Here is a 14,368-nt window from a genome sequence, read left to right as displayed (position 1 = left end):
AAGTCTACTATAAAGTTCCTTTTGCAAATGCGGTTTTCTATTATAGAAGATTCTCAGCAAAACAGTACCGTCCATACATATTACAAATAAAACTTGGGAAACTGAGAAATTTCCCAATGATTATTATACTATTATACAGATGGATGAGCTGTTAAATCTGCTAAATCAAATGCTGATAAATCTGTTGGCTGTGGTATTTTTAAATATATGCCAGACTCCTCACTAAAATAGTCGGTGTGTGGAAAATCGATCAGCTCAATATGTTGAGACTTAAGCCTATACCCAAGAAAGTGTGCTTAATAAAGGAAACTCACTGTCACTATTTCAACTTATTTAGCTAGCCTGGCAATGGAAGATCTCCCCTCTTGACATTCTAATGGTTTTTTAACTGTTCAACGCAAGCCATTGCAGAATATTGCACAAAATAAGTGCACATTTACCTCACACTGTTTGTAACCGATCGTCAGACACTTTAGCACAAAGTGTTAGTCAAAGATGTTCTGTGGATGGGATAATTCGCACACAAACACGCACCCGGTCTCTTAGTTTTAATACAGAGTTAAAGGTTTGCCTGGATAAAATCATACCTATTCCACCTGGTTATCCAACTAAATATATGGAATAATGATCAATGCAAGTTACTGAGCAATCTTATTTACTCTCACCTGTGAGATAGTGCAAGCCTCGAATGTATGGACCATTGATAATTTAAAACCTATTAAAAAGAGAAAACACTGATACAGACGATGATGCATCTGAAGAACAATTTTCACCATTTATCCTAAGATGGAAAAAGACAAGAAGATTGACGATTAATGCAACATGGATACAGCACATAAACTAATACTTTACTTATTGATATTATGGCTACGGTAAAACTGAGTTTGGTGCATGTTATTGTTTTTATTTTTATGTTGACTACTAATTATAAGAATTGTAGCTATACTGCAGCTTCAATGGGATCCAGGCTTACCACAAGGAATATATTCAGATTTCTATATTCAGAAATGTAAATGTAAAGTGTAGTACTAAAAATAAAGCTGAACTTCCTTATGTTGAAACAATATGTCCTATTGATGATACTGCGTTGAATGTTTTATACACAGAAATTCCTAGGCTGGAATTTTATAAATGGCATGTGAAATCTTGTATACCAGGAAAAAGAAAATTGAATAATGCACAAGAATTGATAACTGTGGGAGATCTCTTAAGTTGTTCTTACCAAGCTAGTGGGAATCAGATTACATTTACAGAGTGGACATATAGGCATGACAAAACAAAAATAAATGTAACACATTTCTAGTACTATGATATATAATATTTATTGTCTGAAAATGAATGCCAGAGAAATGAAACAATATATTTTGTAATATTGCACTTACGTTGTTGAACTGACAATATAACTACATCTGACTGTCCAATTGAAATAGAACTGATTAATCCTAACTATTTGTATTTTGGGCAGATGGTTTATATATTGTAATGAGCACTATTGCTGATTGTGGAATACCTTCCTCTGGAGATTGTTTTCTTTGATACCTAGAAAGAAAAAAAATCAGAAAAAATTTGTATTTTACTTCAGCATTCTTTCTCATTGGGGAAAGTGTGTCACCGGGCACGCTGCCATATAGTCACAATTCAAGTTAGGGCAAAATGGTGCCACTTTTGGTGACGTCCTCTCCTCCTATTAGAGAGGAGTGAGAGTGTGAAAGAGTGTGAGTGCACATCGGCCCACAAATTTTTGACAAAAATTCTGAGCAAATTGCTAGGAGGTCTGGCCTACTTTTCAGGGCTTTATACAAATCACCAAATTTGCAATTCATACTAATCCAAATGCACAAGTCTACTACCAACTCTCAATGAGGAATTACCTGGCAACTCTAATCAGTGACATATCCTGGTCTAGGTCGACTAGGCCCAGGCCAAGGGTGGCAGGTCTGGGGGGAGGCAGCAGTCTCCCTGGTACACAACCTGGGGGTTCCTGACACACAATGGACCAGTTAGTTCAAGTGGCCTATTTACACTATGGGTGCTGTACCTGCTCAGCACAGCCTGTATTGACTTTTGTTAAAAGTACTGCATGTCTTAAGCCTACAGCATGCCTGGATATAACATTATATACCCAGTTGGAGGATACTAGAGGGTGCTGCCATAAGTCAGACCTAAGGTGGCCACAAACGTAAGTACCCCACTGCCTCAGTCTCTCCAACCTCCATATGTGAAGGCTTTTGCTTATCAAATTACTACAAGATCCTGCTTGGATATATTCAATAAACATTTGAGTTTGATTTATAATTCTCAAACCCCTTTATTTTATTTTACCCTTAATTATTTATTATGGTGAGGGGGGATATAAGGCTCTATATTGCTTCAAGGTTGTTTAATTAACCCATAGTACACTACACATAAAGGGGGTAATCATTATTTCCTTTTTCATTTGCCTAGTTGCATGGTGCGCAGTAGCAGAGACAATGTTGCAGGGAAGGGACCGAGAAAGGGAGCCACTAAGGGAAGGTCAAGGCCAAGCATCCCAAGGAAGCAGCAAGGAAGAAGATAGGAAGCATAGTGTTATAACCTAGTACTGAAGGCAGTTTAAATACTTCCTGGTATCCAGGGCATGCCTCCGTTGCCAAGGGGATAGTAGAAGGAGCTGTGATCTAAAGGCTCCTAAAGGATCTGGTGATACTGGAACACAGGTGTCGGTATTACAAACACTTACAAACACTTACTCATACTCACTAACACACACTCCATTTTAACAAATAACAAACACTTACTCATACTCACTTTAAATAGATTCCCTTATCCCTTTAAATAGATTAGGGAGCAATCAGGCGCAACAAGAAACCATAGGGCCCTGGTGAGAAAATTGCCCTGGGTCCCCCAACTTCACAACTTGTCTGTGCCTTCTTTGCCCCTTGCCCCTCTCTTCTTACATACACTCTGGTAAACATATGTAAACACACTTATACAAATTACAAACACTTACTCATACTCACTAACACACACTCCATTTCAACCACTTTATCCCTTTTATCCCTTTAAATAGATTCTGCGTCCACAATCTTGGATGGTGGAATGCATGAATCCGCTGGTGGAACGCATGCATCCGCCATCTTGGATGGTGAAACGCATGAATCCGCTGGTGGATAGATGGTAGAAATATGGGTTCACCATGAGGAGCCTGAAAGCAAACGGCAGAGTATGCAGTTGAAGCATCCATCATCTTCTGTAACAAAGAAATTCAAGATGCAACCGTCGCCAGGAAAGTTGACCATCTTCTGTGAAAAAGTTGGTATGACGCTGGGAAAATTGCATCGCAAAGGAAGGTGACTATGTAGAAAAGTAATGTAATTTGTTTTTTATGTCATTTGCTAACCATATAATAACACACACACATGCTAACACCGCATTACACCACAAGGAAACACTATACTATAACACACATCCTCTTCCCCTCTCACAGCTCCCCTGGAGCCTGTTTATAATGCACCTAGCACTCTCTGGGAGAGCTGTTGGGCTACCACTCTGTTAGGTGACCCTGCTGGGCATGATGTTTACTACCTGGCAACCTAGGATTAACAGAGGTGGAAGCATGGGGGCCCAGAAGTGGGTTGCAGGAACAATCAGCTGGCAGCTCCAGAGACTCGAGTCCCTCATTAGGGCTGACCACCAACATTGGCTGCAATTGATATTGATGGGCAGAGGCGTATCTACTGAAAATAGCGCCTATGGCAAGCACTGAAATTGCGCCCCTGTCCAAATAAAAACCCATTTACTAGCCCCTGCTGCCTATATATATATATATATATATATATATATATATATATATATATATATATATATATATATATATATATTAGTCCCTGCTGCCGATAGCGGGTATAGATCAACACGCAAACCCAGATCAATTGAAATTCACTTGTGATCTCAGCACTGAAGGTATATATCAGATAAACAGAATCAGACATACAAGTCCTGTATTTGCAGGTATACAATAATAATATATGAAACGTAGCATCGCAGGTATAGATCAACTGAATAAGACATATTAACCCTGTATTTGCAGGTACACATAAATAATGTATGGAAACATAGCATAGCAGATATGATGTAATGTTATGTTGATTTGTGACACTGTTAATGTTGTTAATTTCCAAACTCTAAAGTTCTACCTTAAATACTAAGATATGGGCTACCTTAAGTCCTGTTATGCAACTAGGAGGGGGCAGCAGAGAGAGAGGAAGAGAGAGCATGGAATAAAGAAGTTTCTGCCTGATCTGTCTGTCTTTATTGTACATACAACACATGGTACCAGAAGTGTATCTAAAGAATAATGGCAAGCGGCACAAGAAACATTCCTCCCCTGGATTTAGAATCTGGAAATGTATCAGAGAACTGGGCAAAGTGGAAGGAGCTGATAGAGCTGGTTTATGCAGGCCCTGATGCAGCACAATGGACTGATCAACAAAAGGCTGCATACTTTCTCATCAGTGTTGGCCAAACAGGCCGGGATGTATGCAGAGCATGGTGTGCAAGTGGAAACATAGCTCCAGAGGACAAGAAAAAGACAGAGGTACTCTTTGCAAAGTTTGATGCATATTGTAATCCACGAAAAAACACCACAGTGCAAAGAAAGCTGTTCTATGAGAGGAACCAAGGGGGCAGTGAATCAGTTGATGAGTGGGTCACACAGTTACAATTGCTTGCAAAAGACTGTGCATTTCATGATAGCAGTGATATGATAAAAGACAGGATATTAATGGGCAGTCAGTTCAAAGAAGTGCAGGAAAGGTTACTGCAAGAGGAAGAATTAACCTTTGAAAAAGCTATCAGAATTGCGAGAGCATATGAGATGTCAAGAAAAGACTTGCAGGTACTGGGAGGTCCACAACCACAAGTCAGTGCAATTGAAAAGCAATCTAGAAGTCACATAAGAGAAAAAGCTGACTGGAGAGGGAATAAAAGAGAAAACAGAGCTAGGAACACAGAAACAACCTGTGGATATTGTGGAAACACACACTACAAAGATATGTTATGCCCTGCAAGAGGCCAAATATGTAATAAATGCAGAAAAAAGGGGCACTTTGCCAAAATGTGTCATAATGGAATGAGCTATAGGAAGCCACAGACACGACCAGTGTATAATATAGATGATTTGGACAACCATTCAGATGATGACACAGACGGCTCACAGATATACCTTGCATCGGTGCAGAACAAACAACACTCTGCAGATGAAGCAGTGGTCACCTTACATCTAGGGGATGCTAAGATCCCTGTCAAGTTTAAGATTGACACAGGAGCTCAGGTAAATTGCGTGCCAGGGCACATATATCGCAAATTCCTCAGTAAGGAATTACAACTCGAAACGCAAAGGCTACCAAAGCTAAGAGGTTATGGAGGAGAGGTCCTGGATGTTATTGGACATTGTCATACAAAATGTGCCTATAAAGGATCTGAATCTAACTTACAGGTGTTTGTAATAGAAACACAGGCTCCTGCTGTGCTGGGTCTGCGGACGAGCCAAGAGATTGGACTTATCAAAATTATAATGACTGTTAACAACGGTGAAAACATACTTACAGCTCACGGCATTAAACATGATTTCAGTGATGTATTCAGAGGACTCGGATGTCTTCCAGGGATATGCAAAATCCGGATCAAAGAAGGGGCACACCCTGTTATACATGCACCAAGGAAAATACCTTTAACGCTTCAAAGCCAAGTAGAACAAGAACTCTCAAGGATGGAAAAATTGGGAGTGATCAAAAAGGTCACAGAACCTTCTGAATGGGTCAGCTCTATGGTGGTGGTGGAAAAGAAAAACACAGGAGCAATCCGTATATGCATTGACCCACGTGATTTGAACAAGGTCATAATGAGAGAACATTACAGACTACCCACTCTTGAGGACATAGCACACAAACTTGTTGGGGCATCAGTGTTCAGTGTACTAGATGCACAGTCTGGGTACTGGCAACTAAGTTTAGATGAGAACAGCAGTCGCCTCACCACGTTTAACTCCCCGGTTGGACGATGGAGATTTACAAGAGTACCTTTTGGTGTAGCATCTGCTCAAGAAATGTTCCAGAAAAAATCACACGAGCTAATTTCAGGCCTGCAGGGTGTGGAAGTCATAATTGATGATTTATTGGTCTATGGCAAAGACCGTGCGGAACATGACAAGAACCTGATTGCTTTGCTTAAGAGATGTCGTGAGAAGAATATGAAGCTCAACCCGAACAAACTGCAGATTGGTGTTGAGGAGGTAAGCTACTTTGGGCATATCATCAGTAAAGATGGTTTAAAACCTGATCCCAACAAGATACAAGCAATCATTAAAATGCAAGCACCAACTTCCAGAAAAGAACTAGAAACAGCACTGGGCATTTTCAATTATCTGTCAAAGTTTTCGCAGGGTTTAGCCCAACAAACAGCACCTCTACGAACTCTACTGAAGAAAAATGCATGCTGGTCTTGGGATGCTAATATGCAAACAACGTTTGAGAAAATAAAGGCCACCATAAGCAAACAGCCCGGACCCATCTTGAAATATTTTGATGTAAACTGTGATACTGTTCTTCAAGTAGACGCATCACAATTTGGGTTGGGTGCAGTACTGACACAAAGAGGTCACCCAGTGGCCTATGCCTCGAGGGCACTCACGGCAGCTCAATCCAACTATGCCCAAATTGAAAAGGAAATGCTAGCCATTGTCAACGGATGTGAAAAATTTCATCAATATATCTATGGGCGTCCAGTATTAGTGGAAACGGACCACAAGCCTTTAGAACACATCATGCGGAAACCACTAAACTTAGTCCCTCCACGCCTACAGAGAATGGTAATGAAGCTGCAACCATATGACCTTACTGTCAAATACAGACCAGGGAAAGAAATCCCAATGGCAGACACGCTATCCAGAGTGTTTCCAGCAGGACATGACGCACGGGATGAACCTGATCTGGAGGAACAAGTGCACACAGTCTTAGTCAATGTACCCGTCTCAGATGTCAGATTGGAAAGTATTCAAAAAGAAACGTTAATGGACAAGCAACTAGAAAAACTTTGCCGGGTCATGTGCAATGGTTGGCCGGAGAAGCGCAAAAAACTACCACCAGAATTACAGGAATTCTGGCCTGTGAGACATGAATTGTCAAATAACGAGGGCATTATCTTCATGGGTGAACGTATACTCATTCCTAGAAGTCAACGGAAAGTGGTTTTGGAACAAATTCACCAAGGACACTTAGGCATGGCTCTGTGCAAACGACGGGCACGGGAATTGGTTTATTGGCCTAACATAGACTCTGACATTGAGAGGTTTGTGAAGATTTGTGAAACCTGCAACGAATTTCAACGACGAAACACAAAAGAACCCCTCATCCCCTGGAGTATCCCTTCTCGTGCTTGGCAACGACTGGCTACTGATATTTTTCATACTGAAGGAAATGACTACCTGATTATTGTTGACTATTACAGTAAATACTTTGAAATAGTACAACTGAAGGATCTGAAGTCCTCATCTGTAATTTCGGCTTTCAAATCAATACTAGCCAGGCATGGTGTATGTGAAGAACTTGTCTCTGACAATGGTCCACAATTCTCCAGTGCTGAATTTCAATCTTTTCTCCACGAATGGGGCATCAAGCACAGTCCCGTTAGTCCACATCTACCACAGGCTAACGGACTAGCTGAAAAATATGTAGGCATTGCCAAATCCATTCTAAGGAAAGCACAATCGTCCGGGCAGGATGTTCATTTGGGTCTTCTGAACTATCGTGCAACACCTCTGGAGGGCTTATGTTCTCCTGCACAGTTACTTATGGGCAGAGCACTGAGAACTACAGTGCCCATTTCTCCAAAGAAACTTCAGCCACAGAACCTTGCACACGAGCATGTAGCTGCGCAACGAAACAAAATAATTTCCAAACAAAAGCAATATTATAACCAATCAGCCAAATCTCTGACACCACTTGCCACAGGACAAGCTGTAAGACACAGAGTAGATGGAAAAACTTGGGAACCTGCACGTATAGTACGAGTATTGGAAACCCCAAGGTCATATGTAATCGAGAATCGGCTGGGTCAGGAACTCAGACGAAACAGATGTCATCTACGTCCTGACTTTTCAAGTTCTGCTACATGTACCTCAAATGATGCTGCAGCTTCCAGCACACCCGCCTTAACAGACAAGCTTGACTCGTATTCTGAGGACAACACTGAACCATATAAAACTACCGACTCCCTGGGTTTAGCATGTTCTACGGCTCCAGAAAGAGAGAATGCTCTGAACACTCCTATGGAATCAAGGGACACCTATTCTAGTTACGGTCGCAGATTGAAACCTAAAATATGGGAGGACTTTGTTACACATTAAATGAGTAAATGTTTGAGGGGGAAGATGTGATGTAATGTTATGTTGATTTGTGACACTGTTAATGTTGTTAATTTCCAAACTCTAAAGTTCTACCTTAAATACTAAGATATGGGCTACCTTAAGTCCTGTTATGCAACTAGGAGGGGGCAGCAGAGAGAGAGGAAGAGAGAGCATGGAATAAAGAAGTTTCTGCCTGATCTGTCTGTCTTTATTGTACATACAACATAGCAGATATGGATCTACAGCATAACACAAAAACCCAGCTTTGCAGGTAAAGATCAATTGGAATTCACATAAAAACACGGCATTAAAGGTATATTTAAAACCCCCTAAATTACAGGCATAGATCAGAGGTTGCACCGCAAAGCCAGCCCTGGCGTCCACACTGCCGACATAGAACCTGGCCAGCACCCAGATTACACACATAAGATTTGCCATCTTTGTCCCCAAATAGCCCACCACAAGTCAACTTTGTCCCCAAACAGTCCGGCCAGTGCCATCTTTGTCCCATATACACCCTGCCTGTGCCATCTCGGTCCCCAAGGCTCAAACCTCCTGCTAGTGCCATCTTTGCCCTTCCACAATTATACATCTATGATACACAAACACTTTTACAGTCACTCACTAATTCACACTTTAATTCAGAGAACTCATCCACACATTAACTCATGCTCTCCCTCATTCAGACAATTCATCCACACATTAACTCATGCTCTCTCTCATTCACTCAATGCATCCACACATTAATGCACACTCTTTACTTATATCTACCCCCCTCCCTCCCTCATCACTTTTTAACCCCCTCCCTCCCTCATCACTTTTTAACCCACCCCCTCCCTTCCTTCCCACTTTGTAACCCCCTCCCTCCCTTACCACTTTTTAACCCCCTCCCTCCCTTCCTCACCACTTTTTAACCCCCTCCCTCCCTTACCACTTTTTAACCCCCTCCCTCCCTCCCTTCCTCACCACTTTATAACCCCCTCCCTTCCTCACCACTTTTTAACCCCCTCCCTCCCTCACCACTTTTTAACCCCCTCCCTCCCTCACCACTTTTTAACCCCCTCCCTCCCCACTTTTTAACCCCCTCCCTCCCCACTTTTTAACTCCCTCCCTCACCACCGGTGCCCCCCTTGAGATGGCGCCCATGGCACGTGCCATGGCTGCCATACCCTATATACGCCTCTGTTGATGGGATTGAGTCTAGCCAAATGTAATCTCTATAAATCCACAATATTACTTACTAAGTAATAGTAGATCTAGAGTACATAAGTGACTTAATCATGGGTGTAACATAGTACAGAAGGATTACTGGAATGCTTTCACTGGTTACTTAGAACTCCCAGCTTCACATATTACTGCATATTTATGTATACAGAAGTATGGGTGTAGATAATTGGCCATAATAGCTTTCCAAATCCCATAGTCTTGGCAACTCAAGTAATAACTTAAACATGTACAATAACTTCATTTTGCAATTATAAAAATGAAAAAAAATGGCAAGTTCCGACCATATTGTCAATATCTAAATGTTTTATGTTACGAAGGTAAACTATATTCATTAATATAATTATATTATGGAACTTGGTAAATAGGACAGCTGCTCTGACTTCATGTATTCGTTTAGGACCTTAAAAGGGTCAATTGCCCAGTTCCACTCTAACAATTAAAAAAGTCAAGACAGTCTAAAAATTTTATAATAGTAATAGTAACGCAATTTAAAACAATACTAATGCTTACAAATCTGCAATTTCCTACTTGCACACCAAGGCTCTAATTTGGTAAACAACTTCCTTTCCTGCAGCAAGAAAACCTTTTCGGTCTAACACTTGAGTATCTGTAATATTAGAAACTAGTTTTGTGTAATCTCCAAAAATAACCATACAAAACCACAAATTCCCTACACAAAAACATATATACCCTGAAAAAACTGGATAGAGGAATAGGGAGATCAAAATAAAAATACAAGTTTTAGTGTAATGTTATATCTGTATTGCTTTCTCTATATGCAATCAGACTCCTCTCCCAAGGTAGTTATGTGGGGACCTATGGTAGAGAATCACAAACTCTAAACTCACAAGCAGTGGCGACTCTAGAAACAATATATAGGGGGGGGGGGCACACAAGATACCACAGTCAAACTGGGGGGGCATTAATAATTTCCACCATTAAATCATACCACTGAAAAAACACACACATATATATATATTGCCAAAAGTAATGTGCTATGGAATGATACTTTTGTTATTGGACAATACAATACTTGATCATTCAACATGGGAAGCCTGAAGCCACAATTTAGTACGACTAATCCTTGAAATCCTTTAAACAACACAATACCTTAACTTTTCCACTAAATTATTTCAGGGCCTAATATTAGTCCCTGCTGCCGATATATATATAAATATATATATAAATATTAGACCCTGCTGCCGATAGCAGGTATAGATCAACACATTAACACACAAACCCAGCTTTGCATGTCTAGATCAATTGAAATTCACTTGTGATCTCAGCACTGAAGGTATATATCAAATAAACAGAATCAGACATACAAATCCTGTATTTGCAGGTATACAATAATAATATATGAAATGTAGCATTGCAGGTATAGATCAAATCAATACATGGAAACAGCATTGCAGGTATTAATCAACTGAACAAGACATACAAACCCTGTATTTGCAGGTATACATAAATAATGTATGGAAACATAGCATAGCACATATGGATCTACAGAAGAACACACAAACCAAGCTTTGCAGGTACAGATCAATTGGAATTCACTTAAAAACACAGCATTAAAGGTATATTTAAAACCCCCTAAATTACAGGGATAGATCACAGGTTGCACACCCCAACCACGCTGCCCACATAGAACCTGGCCAGCACCCAGATAACACACATAAGATTTGCCATCTTTGTCCAATATACACCCTGCCTGTGCCATCTTGTTCCCCAAGGCTCAAACATCCTGCTAGTGCCATCTTTGCCCTTCCACAATTATACATCTATGATACACACAAACACATTAACTCATGCTCTCCCTCATTCAGACAAATAATCCACATATTAACTCATGCTCTCCCTCATTCAGACAATTCATCCACATATTAACTCATGCTCTCCCTCATTCAGACAATTCATCCATTTTAAGAAACTACACCCCTTGGAGCTTCAAATGAGGGGCTACATGTATTTCTAGGACAAAAGTTGAGTGCACAAATAATGATGGAATATGTCGCTTTGGCTTGAAAATATGTTTTTTCTAACCATAACGACATGTTCATTTGTGTCTTGCGCACTCCAGATTTGTACTAGAAACACATGCAGCCCCTCATTTGATGCGCCAAGGGATGTCGTTTTTGCAAATGTGTACTTTTTGTGCCATAATTTAACTTCCTATGTGAGCAGTAATGCCACGTCAAGGCTTCAACCCTAATTACTGATCATTCACACGCCTTTCATATCTCCATTCACTCGCAGAAGCACACGCCATTCTTTCCATACATTTACTCACAGTAGCACACACCATTCTTTCCCCTTACAATCCCAAAGAAATGATGGTAAAGGGAGAAAAAAAAATCACTTTTACAGCAAAAATAAGTTTTGCCGTAAAAATGCAAGGCGCTCCAGGGATGAGATGGTTACTCACGTACCGCACAGGCTAAATGGCTGATTTTAATAATATTTGCAGTTCATCAGGATTTCAAAAATTGCCTCCCTCTACCGTTGGCTAAATTTAACCCCATGATCAAAGGGATCATAGGATTATGTGACTTTTTATAGCTAAATGATCGCTGTGGTAACATTGGCTACCACAGTGATCATTTAGCTAGAATACTTTTTTTTTTTTAAAGTTAAACTACTTTATGTTTAAATAATTTAATTTTGGGGTCTCTAGGCAATTTTGATCTTTTTTTATCTGCCTTAAGAGACCCCATTTTTATTTTTTTTTACTTAATATTTTTTATTCTTTTTTTACAATCTATATACTGTCGGAAAGGTAAGGCAATTACCTTTCCAATGGTATATGTTGGGGGTATGTAGCTGCTTAGATGCCTGAGATACAGGCATCTAAGCAGCATGCCCCCATACCTCTTTAACTGACAATTGTCAGTTGTTAATAAAGTTGCGCGTCATTGCGCGAGACGTCACCGGGCGGATCGGGTGGCCCCGGTGATGCCCTTCAGTGTGAGGGGCAGATCGTCGGGGTAGGTGTTAGCAATCACACTCCTATCATGCCAAGTCAGCCAGTACATGCTGAAACCTAGCTAGCTGCCCCCCTTGTGTATTGATGCTGCCAGCAGTATGGGGTCTGCACATCACTTACAGCCACCCTGTACCAGCATGTACTGGCTGACTTGACATGATAGGAGTGTGATTGCTAACAGCAATCACAGTCCCATCATGCCTAGGTTACAGCATTTACTGGTTGGATGTGTAAGTGGTGGAAGCTAGGCATGATGGGACTGTGATTGCTGTTAGCAATCACACTCCTATCATGCCAAGTCAGCCAGTACATGCTGAAACCTAGCTAGCTGCCCCCCTTGTGTATTGATGCTGCCAGCAGTATGGGGTCTGCACATCACTTACAGCCACCCTGTACCAGCATGTACTGGCTGCCTGGGTATGATAGGAGTGTTATTGCTGTTAGCAATCACACTCCTATCATGCCAAGTCATATTGCTAATTTTTTTTGTCCAATTGTGGTGTGTTACTTACTTTTATTAAAAATGTGAGTTTTTATTATTATTTTTAAAGGTGGGGGGTCATTTTCGGTTTTGGCTAAGTGAACCGTGAATGTTTTGGTCCAGAATTTTCATTTTGGTGCATCCCTAGAATAAATAGAACTATTTCATTTTTAATTATCCTGAGTCCAGAAATCAGTGAGAGGAAAAGTAAACGTTTTGTGTCATTTACTTTATTTTAATCTGCATATTTTATTAAAGACCATATTTTCTCACAGTGAAAAATGAGTGCGGCCCGCGGACGTATACAATTCTGATGAAGTGCCCCACTGGGGTAGACAGTGAGAAGGAAGGTAGGGAGAGGGTAGCTAGTGAGAAGGGGGGGTAGGGAGAGGGTAGCTAGTGAGAAGGGGGGTAGGGAGAGGGTAGCTAGTGTGAAGGGGGTGGTAGGGAGAGGGTAGCTAGTGAGAAGGGGGCGATAGGGAGAGGGTAGCTAGTGAGAAGGGAGGGTAGGGAGAGGGTAGCTAGTGAGAAGGGGGGGTAGGGAGAGGGTAGATAGTGTGAGAAGGGAGGGTAGGGAGGGGGGTAGATAGTAAAAAAGTGTGAGAGGGGGGAGAGGGGGTAGATAGTGTGAGAAAGTGGGGATCTGATGGGGGAAAATGCTGTCCCTCCCAGATTTTTAGGGGTTCCTACGCCCATGACTCTGGTACACATATGTAAACACACTTACACAAATTACAGAATCTTACTCATACTCACTAACATACACTCCATACATATACCCAACCCACAAAATCTGGAATCACTCTGTTTCCAAGATATTTCCAAATCGATATTCCATGGCAGGGTACAACTTGCCACCAATATTTTCTTATTTATTATTTGTGTTGTCCACAAATAGGAGGTTTTGCTGGTTGTGTAAATATGCCACTTACACCCAAATCAGGCACACCGGTTCAAGAACTAAAATACACACAACACATGCATAGTCCCTTGCTTTGTCTAAATTGTTACCAATATTAATGAGTTATTGTGTTGTCCAAAACTAGAGGTTTTGCTGGTAGTGTAAATGAGCAACTGTCTTAAACACTGCTCAGGAACAGTATTTCAAGAATTAAAACAAACTGCATGTATACACAGCCCATTGCCCAGCCCCACCTTATTTGTCACCAATATTAATTTTTTATTGTTGTGTTGTCAAAAACTAAAGGTCTTGCTAGTAACTTGCACAGTCCAATGCATCATTTTGTCACAAATATTTACTGGTTATGTTATTATAATGCTGTCCATAATTTTA

Source organism: Sceloporus occidentalis, unplaced genomic scaffold (assembly GCF_023333645.1).
Source record: "Sceloporus occidentalis isolate IW3139 unplaced genomic scaffold, rSceOcc1.0.p SCAF_54, whole genome shotgun sequence".
Taxonomy (NCBI): domain Eukaryota; kingdom Metazoa; phylum Chordata; class Lepidosauria; order Squamata; family Phrynosomatidae; genus Sceloporus; species Sceloporus occidentalis.
The sequence above is the reverse complement of the archived record's forward strand: the minus strand, read 5'-3'. Positions refer to the sequence as shown.